Consider the following 12,267-nt stretch of genomic DNA (forward strand, 5'->3'; position numbering starts at 1 on the left):
AGCGACTCCTCATGTTTTACCTGTCCGCCGCGATAGCTGAATGGTGAGCGTGACGGACTGTCGTCCTAAGGGGTCCTGGTTCGATCCCCGGCTGGGTCGGGGATTTTCTCCGGTCAGGGACTGGCTATTGTGTTGTTTCCAGCATTACTTCATCCCCATCCGGCGCGCAGGTCGCCCAATGTGGCGTTGAATGTAATAAGACCTGCACCAAGACGGCCGGACCTGCCCCGTAAGGGGCCTCCCGACCAATGACGCCAAACGCTCATTGTCGCACCAACAATACTAGCATAACTGCACGGGCTATTCTGCTGGCATTATTGTATGCCAAATGCTCACCGTTTGACTTACCACAGGTACGTTTCTTTACCGAATACCAATGTGTGGTGGGCTATTCTGTTCCCTGCGACCACTTTTCCTTTCGAAACCGGAAGTGTGTTGCTGCATCTCATTTAGTTCAGGGTTTCAGTACGTGTTCAAGTCCTGGCTCTCACACTCAAGACCTATATTTAATCTCTGCAACAGGTTCGTTACCTCTTGTTCTGTTTTTGTTTCTACACTGTCAGCTATTTGATCCATACCTTCCGCTAGCGATTTCACCGGACGCTCCAGTGCATGTGCTCTATCGAGTTCGGTTACCTTCTCGCCAAGATTCTTCGTTGGGATACCTTTGCTTTGTGTTACCCATCCGGGAACTTGTTCACGCCGACCATCTATTTCCTCCTTAATATGTGCTACGACGGCTTTATCTCATTCGTCTAAAATCTAGTTGAGCCGACCAACTAAACGTTTAGTCACATTCCTCTTCCTTCCTTTACCTTTCCAAGTGTTCCCTTTCCTCTCTCTCTCTAAGCGTTCTACTCTCTCCCTTTCCTTCCTCTCCAAGCGTTCTGCTTCCAGTATCCCCTTCACTTGAGCTATCAGAGCCGTTTCTCTTTCTTTTTCTCTCAACTCAAGATCTGCCAGCAACACCGCTACAGAATCATTCGTCGGTGCTGGCTGTGGCAGCACATCAGCTGTCTCTACAACTGATGTTTTGTCTGAGTGGTCAGCTGAGCTCAAGCCTGTCTGCTGTTCCAGCTGTTGACCGCCAGCAACAGGCAGTGTTTCCTTTACATTGCTCTGTTCGGTTTCCGAATTATGGATTGATGAAACAGATTCGTCGTCGATGTCTGTTATGTCGTCCATGCCTAGTTTCCTCTCTTTGCGGGTCTTAACCATACTTGTATTAACATTTACCCCCAAAACACACAAAAAACACAAAAATACACCACTTAGTATAATACAAACAAACACACTGTACACACAATAATACACTATAACCTAACCAACTCACACTGAAAAACTCAGTCGTATCAACTTGGCAAGCAAAATAAAAATTGCTCTTGGATGGAACTTTTAAGCGGTCTATAGCCGCACAGCTGATGGTGTAGCTTATCCCGCAAAATATCTACGTCAATTGAAAAAATATATCTACACTTGGACTTTAGCACTGCCGTCCAACAAACACATTTTCAAGATCAATGTAACCGGTTGCACCAATCAAAGTACTGGGTGTCACACTTTATTTAATCAGTAAACACTCTCCATGGCCCCCAGTTACCTAATGATTCTAATATTGAATTCGGGAACTCATGCAGTCGTATCCATACCTTGATAAGCAATCTGTGTTACTCATCGCTCCACAACAGGGCTCCGACGTCTGTTTTGTACAATAATCTTATGGCAGCGGCAGTCTGTCCCAGTCCAGCTGCTCGAGTTATTTATTTTCCGTGCTCAGTAATGGATTGTAATTATTATAAGTACATGGAACAAAACATTACCAGAATTACGTACTGTAAAAAATTGTTATTATACATACATTGACATAACCTGATACTGTTAATTTTTCAATAAATATTGTACTCACTACAGCAACATTTCTGACTTGAAATTGGATACAGAACAGCAATATTTATTTAATCGAGCCCCACGTTAGGCGCCATTTGTGCCGCTACAGCTCAGGTCCATACACCGTCGTAAGTATACTTACGGTGTACTAAACGAATGTAAGATTTCCCCACTTAACTTTCCTGTAATTTACGCCCGGCAAAAGCGTGAATAGAGCATTTATCTGGCGGAGCAGACACAACAAAAAATCATGATAATATGTGGGACCTGAATCTATACTTTCGTAAAATAATTCTCTGAACTCTGATTATTCAACAGAACGCGGCTCACCGCCTTATTAATATAGGATTGCGTGAGGCGCTTTTAGCACTTGTTTAAACTGAGGTCTACGAGGAGCGTTCATATTGACAAAAGAATAAAAAAACATAACCCCAGGGATTGTATGTCGCGTTATCACCTTACAATATTGCTACAGGATATCTTTACTGTAGTGAAATTTAATTAAAAGAAACCCTGTACTGAAAGAAAGTATTTCCTTTTCCTTAACGTAATAGTCTTCACCTTGCCGAGAAGCGGCCAATATTTGAACTTATGGGAATTACCTTAGTTTTTACTTTCATACAACTTAAAATAGTATATTCACTTTCTTTTCCTTAATAATTATGGTGCAAGTCTTTTAATGCGTCCGTTGATGATGGAACGCAATGAAATTTATAATGAAATTTGTCCTACGCAAGATATCTGTCGTTTATCCAGAGTGTTGAGAACCTTACAAATAATATTTTTATTTCTGCATGAAGGAAAAAATACACAGTTAGCATAAATTATCATATATTATTTAAAATTACAACATACAATGCGTTGTGGCCGCCGTAGCATGTGTTATCTTCGAGACTAGAACAAAGAGTGAGTAACAACGCTGGTATTTTTAGTTTCTTTCGTCAGCGAGTAAAAGAATAATCTATTAGTATTGAGATAATATACAGTTATCTTATAGAGTCTGTTTGTACCATTATTATTTCATTTTATATTAAATTACCATTATGAGAGCTAATTGCACGCGTATTGTCAGAGTTTTTTACTATTCTCATTTTACTTTGTTCTGTGTTTATATTTTTCGACGCACGTTTTAATATTTTGTACAGTATCTCGGTTCACCAATACGAAATTCTCTCAATACAAAAATTACATACATTCCAACCGATTGCGTTATTTGCGACATATTGGAAACAAAGAGATCATATTAACACTAATCATGAATGTTATTAGTTATCTGAGGGGCGAAGATTTGCTTTAAATAGTAGTTCTGACAGACAAACATTTCATTTTTGTGCCTGTAATGGTCACCTTGCAAAATTCCTCCAAAGAAATCTTCTCCATCTGTAGAGTCAATAATGTACATCTAAAAACAAGTTTTATCTTCCATATGATGGACCTTGACGTTGGTGGGGAGGTTTGCGTGCCTCAGTGACATACATAGCCGTACCATAGATGCAGCCACAATGGAGGGGCTTCTGTTGAGAGGCCATACATACTTGTGTTGCCTGAAGACGGGCAGCAGCCCCTTCAATAGTTGCAGGGGCAACAGTCTGAACGATTTACTAATGTGACCTTGTAACATCAACCAAAACCGCCTTGTGGTGCTGGTACTGTGAATGGCTGAAAGCAAGGGGAAACTACAGCCGTAATTTATCCCGAGGACATGCAGCTTTACCCTATGATGAAATGGCGATGACGTGCTCTTGATTAAATAATCCGGAGGTAAAACCGTCCCCCACTTGGATCTCCGGGTGGGGACTACCCAGAAGGATGTCGTTATCAGGAGGAGCAAAACTGGCGATCTATAGATCGGAGCATGGAACGTCAGATCCCTTAATAACGCAGGTAGGTTAGAAAATTTTAAAAGGGAGATGAATAAGTTAAAGTTAGATACAGTGGTAATTACTGAAGTTCGGTGGCACCAGAAACAAGACTTCTGGTCAGGCGAATACAGGGCTCTAAACACAAAATCAGATGTGGGTAATCTAGGAGTAGGTCTAATAATGTATAGAAAAATAGGATCACGGATAAGCTACTACAAATAGCGTAGTGAAAGCGTTATTGTAGCTAAGATAGACACGAAGCCCACGGCAACCAGAGTAGTACAAGGGTTGACTGAAAAGTGATGCCTCCACCTCCGTAACTCTTCAACAGTTGGCAGCATTGGTATGTGGTAGGTACTGGCTTGTTTCGTAGCCTCTTTTCTACAGTTGCAGTTGGCGGGAAGACTTAGCATTGAACGGTTGTGTTGTTACAGTGTAATGTATGGAACCCTGCTCAGACGGTCAATGCGATTTCAGCAACGTGCAGTCATTGAATTCTTAACAGCAGAAGGTGTCACCCCAAAGAAGATTCATCAGAGAATGAAATCAGTTTATGGTGACTGTGATGATGTGAGTACTGTGCGTCGTTGGGAGAGTATGTTTAAAGATATTGAGGCGGTAACATCTGACCTGCGTGACAAACAAAGAGTTGGACGTCCTGTGACAGCAACCGCCCAGTTTCACAACCAAAATGTTTACAGATTGATTCCAGAGGATTGTCTTATCACTCTGAAATTGCAAGCACAATCGGCATTTCACAAGAACTTATGGGTCACATTACTGCTCTGCTTGGCTTTCGGAAGATCTCTGGACGATGGGTACCCCGGATGCTGATTCCTGATATGAAAGCACACAGACTCGAAATTTGCCAGGAACTCCTCTCGCGTTACTAGAATGAAGATGACACCTTTCTCCATTCAGTAGCGATGGGAGACGAAACATGGGGACACCATTACGATCCGGAGACGAAAGTCAGTTTATGGAATATCGACACTAAGACTCCCCCCAGAAAATGAAATTCAAGACGCAGTCCTCAGCTGGAAAAGTCATGGTCGCAATGTTCTGGGACGCAGATGGTGTCATCCATATTGATTTCCTTGATCGTGGAACAACAATAAATTCAGAGCGTTACAACACTGCGAACTCTGAAACGACGGCTAACAAGGGTCCAAAAGGAAAAGGGAAATGTTTTCCTGCAGCATGACAATGCCAAACCACGCACTTCACTTGCCATCACAGCAGAATTTTAGAGACTGAATCTTACCACTGTACGGCATCCTACATACAATCCAGGTTTAGAACCGTCTGACTTCCATCTTTTCCCAATAATGAAAGACGATCTGTGGAGGCATCATTATGCTTCTGCCTGAAGAAGTTGAGAGAGGTGTGAGGCTGTGGTTGCGGAAACAGAGTGTCGACTTCTTCCGTGACGGCTTCAGGAAACTTGTTCATGGTTGACAGAAATGTATTCCACTGGCTGCTGATTATGTGGAGACGTGGATATTGGTAATTAAAGACCACATTCTAAGGATTATTTCTGCGTTTGATTTATTAAAATATTATATGCCAACTAGCCTCGCAGATGTTGAAGAATCTGAAGAAATGTATGATACAACAAAAGAAATTGTTCAGGTAGTTAAGCGAGACAAAAATTTAATAGTCATGGGGGACTGCAATTCAATAGTAGGAAAAGGAAGAGAAGGAAAAGTAGAAGGTGAGTATTGACTGGGGATAGGGAATGAAAGAGGAAACCACCTGGTAATTTTTGTACATAGCGTAGCTTAATCATAGCTGACACTTGGTTTGCGAATCATGAAAGAAGACTGTATACGTGGGAGAGGCCTGAAGACACTGCTACGAGTCACACACACACACACACACACACACACACACACACACACACACACACATATATATATATATATATATATATATATATATATATATATATATATATGAGCGAGGTTTTAAGTTTTAAGACATTTCCAGAGGCATATGTGGCCTCTGACCACAATTCCTTGGTTATGCACTGTAGATTAAAACTCAAGAAACAGCAAAAACGTAGGAATTTTAGGAGATAAAAGCAGAGTTTTTTGAGAGTTTTCAGAGAGATCATTAGTGAACGACTGGCAAGAACATTGGAAAGAAATACAGTAAAAGAAGAACGGGTAGCTTTGAGAGATGAAACAGTGAAGGCAGCAGAGGATCAAGTAGGTAAAAAGAAGAGGACTAGTAGAAATCCTTGGATAACAGAAGAGATTTTGAATTTAATTGATGAAAGGGGAAAATATAAAAATACAGTAAATTAAGCAGACGAAAAGGAATACAAACGTCTCAACAATGAGATCGACAGGAAGTGCCAACTGGCTAAGCTGGGGTGGCTAGAGGACAAAAGTATGGATGTAAAACCACATGTCACTAGGGGTAAGAAAGATACTGCCTACAGGAAAATTAAAGAGACCTTTGAAGAAAAGAGAGCCACCTGAATGAATATCAAGAGTTCAGGTGGAAAACCAGTCCTAAGCAAAGAAGGAAAAGCAAAGTGATGGAAGGAGTATATAGAGTCTGTCGAAGGGCGATGTACATGAGTGCAGTATTATAGAAATGGAAGAGAACGTAGATGAAGATGAATGGGAGATATGATATTGCATGAAGAATTCCACAGTGCAGTAAAAGACCTAAGTCGAAACAAGGCTCCGGGAGTAGACAGCATTCCGTTAGAACTACTGATAACCTTGGGAGAAGCAGCCATGACAAAGCTCTTCCACCTGGTGAGCAAGACATGCGAAATACCCTCAGACTTCAAGAAGAATATAATAATTCCAATTCCAAAGAAAGCTGTTTAGTAAGTCATGGTTGCAAAATACCAACACAAATACTTTACAGGCGAGTGGAAAAACTGGTAGAAGCCGACCTCGAGGAAGACGAATTTGGATTCTGTAGAAATGTTAGAACACGCGAGACAATACTGACCCTACGACTTGTCTTAGGAGATAGATTAAGGAAAGACAAAACTTTTGTTTATAGCCGGCCGGAGTGGCCGAGCGATTCTAGGCGCTACAGTCTGGAACCGCGCGACCGCTACGGTCCCAGGCTCGAATCCTGCCTCGGGCATGGATGTGTGAGATGTCCTTAGGTTAGTTAGGTTTAAGTAATTCTAAGTTCTAGGGGACTGATGACCTCAGAAGTTAAGTCCCATAGTGCTCAGAGCCATTTGAACCATTTTTGTTTATAGCACTTGTAGACTTAGAGAAAGCTTTTGACAATGTTGACTGGAACACTCTCTTTCAAATTCTGTAGGTGGGAGGGGTAAAATACAGGGAGCGAAAGTCTGTTTACAATTTGTACAGTACTAGATGGCAGTTATAAGAGTAGAGGAGCGCAAAAGGGAAGCAGTGGTTGAGAAGGCAATGAGACAGGGTTGTACTTTGTCCCCATTGTTGTTCAATCTATATCCTGGGCAAGCAGTAAAGGAAATAAAGAAGGATCTGGAGTAGGAATTAAAACCTATAGAGAAGAAATAAACATTTTCAGTTTTTCTGATGACTTTCAGAGACAGCAAAGGAGATGGAAGAGAAGTTGAACCGAATGGACAGTGTCTTGAGAGGAGGATATAAGCTGAATATCAACAAAAGAATAACGAGAATAATGGAATGTAGTCGAATTAGAGCAGGCGATGCTGAGGGAATTAGGTCAGGAAATGAGATACTTAAAGTAGTAGATGAGTTTTACTATTTGGGAAGCAATATATCTGATGATGGTAGAAGTAGTGAGGACATGAAATGTAGACTGGCTGTGGCAAGGAAAGTGTTTCTGAAGAAGAGAAATTTGTTAACATCGAGTATAGATTTAAGTGTCAGGAATTATTTTCCGAAAGTATTTGTATGGAGTGAAACGGAAGTGAAGCATGGACGATAAAGAGCTTAGACAAGAAGAGTATAGGAGCCTTTGAAACGTGTTGCTACAGAAGAATGCTGAACATTAGATGGGTAGATCATGTAACTAATGAGGCGGTACTGAATAGAATTAGGGAGAATACGAATTTGTGCCACCATTTGACTGGAGGAAGGTATCGGTTGGTTGGAGACGTTCTGAGGCATCAAGGGATCGCCGATTTAGTATTGGAGAGAAGCACGGAAGGTAAAAATCGTAGAGAGAGACCAAGAGATGAGTACGCTAAGCAGATTCAGATGGATGTGGGTTACAGTAGTTACTCGGAGATGAAGAGGCTTGCACAGGATAGAGTAGCATCGAGAGCTGCATCAAACCAGCTCTGGACTGAAGACCACAATGACAACAATAAAGTGTCCAAACAATTTCTCTCAGATTCACAAATATCAAATTTCCCTTTCGAAAAAAACTCAAATGCTCCATACTATGCCTCAAATAAGAATGACGTAGCGCTGTACAACTTACTGGCGAGCAAGCGAACCACAGATAAACTTCGACACAGAGTCACAGATCTTATTCACTACTCGTTCAGGGCGTTCATTCGTCTTTGTCCCAGTACAGTAAAGATAAATGATTGTGGCAGAAGACATATGAAAACTTACTACTACTTACGTGTCAGTTGTCTCTATGTAGTGTTCTGAAGTAAAACGTTTTGTTTCTTCTACAAAGAAGATAAAAGTGTTTATGGAATGACTTATTTTGAAAATAATGAATCCAAGTTACTTGTACTGAGACGTGTTTCAAGCTCATGAATAGAAGTTATTTTTACTGAAAGAAAATTTAAATCCATTACGAAGCTAAAATAAATTGTAATATAATCTCTGACTTAAAGTAGTGGGATTAGGAAAATTGATTTAAACTGTGAAACTTGGATTAATTTTTAAAGCAGTGGAACCTGATAGGGTATATCAGCAAGCTTAAGTTTTGATAGAAACATAATCACTTTTTATATATAGTAACTGTCTAAAGTGATCACAGTTCATGCAGCTGACAATTTTTGCACTTGAGAATTTTAATACGCCAACTGGAGGCAGTTGTACTCAGTGATCTCAGTGTGAACAGTTATTATTGTTCGGCATAGTAACAAAATAAACGGAGGGAGAGAAAATTCTTTGACTGAACCGACATAATGTCATTTTGGAGGATATTTTCTTGACCTATTAAAACCATTCAGTGTCTGCAAATCGACTGCTAGAGCGGAATGAACCTCTATAAATAATAATATTTCTAATCTTTGATTATATGTTGGTGTGATTATAAGGATTTTCCGGAATGCAGGTAGCGGAATTTTGTATTGTGCAACGAAAAGAGCTACCTAGGATAAGCTCTGCCGCAGTATTATGTAAGATAGTGTTTAGTATACCTATAAAGAGACTGCGATGCGACCTACCCTGAGCTAAACCAACATCTAGGCACACACATGTCGGGATGACTCAATATTACAGCGCAATATCACCCGATAACCAGGATGGCGAAACCTTGCGGCAGAACACGTGGATTTTCCAAAATTGTCCTCCCTGGCACCCGATGGCTCTAAAGTATATGCTCGCCATAGTTTCTACTTGTTCCTGGATGAAATTAAAACCTCCCCAAGCCCCATGTCCACCAGTAAATGCGGCATATTCACGGACTCGGTATCCAGCCCGTGACTCGCCACTTCCAAGAAGGAAGAAAACAGCCGTTTCCAATGGCGTTCGCTCTCCGTTATCAGCCAAGACGTCCGCGTCGACACTCCAAGCGGACCCACCTATCAGTCCCTCGGCCATTACATGGAGCGGTCAACAAACTGTCGCCCACAAGTCGCAAAACTGCAGTGGGCGCTCAGCCAACTACAATACTGTAGTTTTTGCACCAGCCGTAATTCTCGCCAAGCACTTCGTAGCTGTCCCCAAGCAGGATGCCCGAGGCACAATTACGAGGCAATGGGCCAAATACGTTACACTACAGGGGCAGGAATCGTTAAGTGCTCTCGCATGACTCAGTTCGATAGAAGAAGATGGTTTACTCGTGGTCTTGCCTACATTATGAATACTAACGAACATCTTCATGAGCGTTATTGAGAAACTAATAGCTGAAGATGTAATAACAAAGAAAAGCTAAATGGTCATCTACTGGTCTAAGTTCATGGTCGGCAAAGTAGACAAAGGAGTTAAACAACAATTACACAAAGACATTAATAATACGACGTCTGTCTAAAAGGGATCCGACCTTTGATTTTCCCGCGCAGAATGGAGACGATAGCGCGGCGCCACTGTACGCAGCAAAAGAAGAGACCTGTACGTGCATGCGTGAATTTGGTCTCCGCCCTCCAACGCGTCAGACGCTGCCTGTCGGTCGCTGAGTGCTACACAGCGTGTTCGTCGGATTACCAATTCTCTCAAGATGACTGAACATGTTGAGCAAAGATACTGCATCAAAGCCTGGTGATTCTCAAAGCGAAACAATTCGTATGATTCAGCAGGTGTTTGGAGAAGAAGCGATGGGTGTAACACAAATTAAAGAGTGGTTCAACCGATTCAGAAATGGCCGCACATCAGCGGAGAGTGACCAGCGTTCTGGCAGGCCACAAACTGCTCGGAGTGCAGCTGTTGTTGAGAGGATATAAAATTTGGTGACGGTAGATCGTCGTTTGACCGTGTGGGAGATTGCCCAAAAGGTTGGAGTGAGTAAAGATTCTGCACATGCAATTTTGCGTGATGATCTGAATATGCACCGTGTGGCTGCGAAATTCGTGCCCACGTTGTGGTCACCAGAACAGAAAGACCTCCGTTTTGATGTTGCACAGGACCTTCTGGACATCACCAACACTGATCCAGGATTTCTGAACACTGTGATAACTGGAGGTGAGTCATGAGTGTATGGATACGAACAAAAAAGACAGTTGTCACAATGGAAAGATCCCGAGTCTCCAACGCCGAAGAAAGTGCCACAGGTGTGAACAAAATCAAGGTGATGCTAATTGTCTTCTTTGCTGTCCGTGCAATTGTGCATCACGAATATACACCAGAAGGACAAAAAGTGACAAAGAACTACTATCAAGATGTTCTCCGGTGACTCCGTGACGCAGTTGAATCGCGTCAATGCCCCTGCACATTCACCCTACTGGATCCAACATTTCTTGACCAAACATGGAATTACAGCCATTCGCCAACATCCCTACTCTCCAGACATGGCTCCTTGTGACTTCTGGTAGTTTCTAAAATTGAAGACGCCTCTGAAAGGATCCTGTTTTGAGAATAGAGATGAAATAATACGGAACACGACGACAGAGCTGGACATCATTCCAAAGGAAGACTTCCAGAGGTGTTTCCGGCAGTGGAAGAATCGGTGGGGTAAGTATGTGGAAGCACAAGGGGCCTACTTTGAATTGGGTTAGGATCCCAACCCCGTCAGGTAATCGAAATACTTTTTCTGGGCAAAGGTCGGATACTTTCTAGAAAGGCCTCATACATACAAGAATATGAAGTTGACAATAGTAGAAGGAAAAAATGTAATAATTCAACTATCCAAATACAAGCATAACAAAATGCAATAACAGATCGTTGACATATACCGAAAATCCACATCAACAGATGTAGTTATAAATGCAACCGCAGACTGTTCATTGAATTATAAACAATCTACAGTCAGACATATGATGAACAGACTCAGCAGGATTCCAATAAACAGTATTTATAAAAGGAGCTAGCATCTACAAACAAAGAGTTTTACAAATGGCTATAAACAAACTCCAGTAGATAAGCTTGGGGAAAAATTAAGACACATATGATAAAACAAACAAACCAAATCACAGGAACACGTAAAAGCAGCATAACCACAACCAAATTAACTAAACAAAAGCTGTTTTTAGCCTTGTTTCACAATTTGTTCTTAATGTTAGTGAAAAACCTAGGTTTCAGATTGTGTCCTATTTTCAACTACGGTACTGATTCCCAAAGATGATAATGCACAGATAAACATGATGACAAGGTAAAGAAAATTATCTCAATTTCGTAAGGTGTCGATCCATAGCTTTATGTACAATTACATTAATGTCCATTTTTTAACTAATTACATACATTATTACACATTCACCAATTATATATACTGAAACGTCCCCTTAGAACAATTATACATGACTGTGCTTAAACTAACACACAATATTTTTAGCGCAACGCAATCTGACTTTCAAAAATCCCTACAAAAGAATGGCCCTGACTAACATTAACCTATACCTTTCACAAATCACTTACCTCACAAAAATCTTCATTACTCGAACTACTGCAATACAGCGAGCGCCACTACTGCCAGCTAAATAAAAGATTCAAACTACAGAAGGCACTAACTACTGATAGGCACAGTTAGCAAATGAAAGATTTTAATAGAGAACAAACAATGTATTTACCTTAATAATCATAATATATATAGCAGTTCATGCCATCCAGTATTACAAATTTCAAAACTCCGCCGTCTCTCTCCCCACATCCACCACTGCTGGCGGCTCACCTCCAACTGCTCAACGCTACGCGCTGTTCACGTCCAGCTGCCCAACACTACAATGGCAGACAACAATGCAAACAAGCCACAG

Source organism: Schistocerca cancellata, chromosome 3, assembly GCF_023864275.1.
Source record: "Schistocerca cancellata isolate TAMUIC-IGC-003103 chromosome 3, iqSchCanc2.1, whole genome shotgun sequence".
In the NCBI taxonomy this organism is placed as follows: Eukaryota; Metazoa; Arthropoda; class Insecta; order Orthoptera; family Acrididae; genus Schistocerca; species Schistocerca cancellata.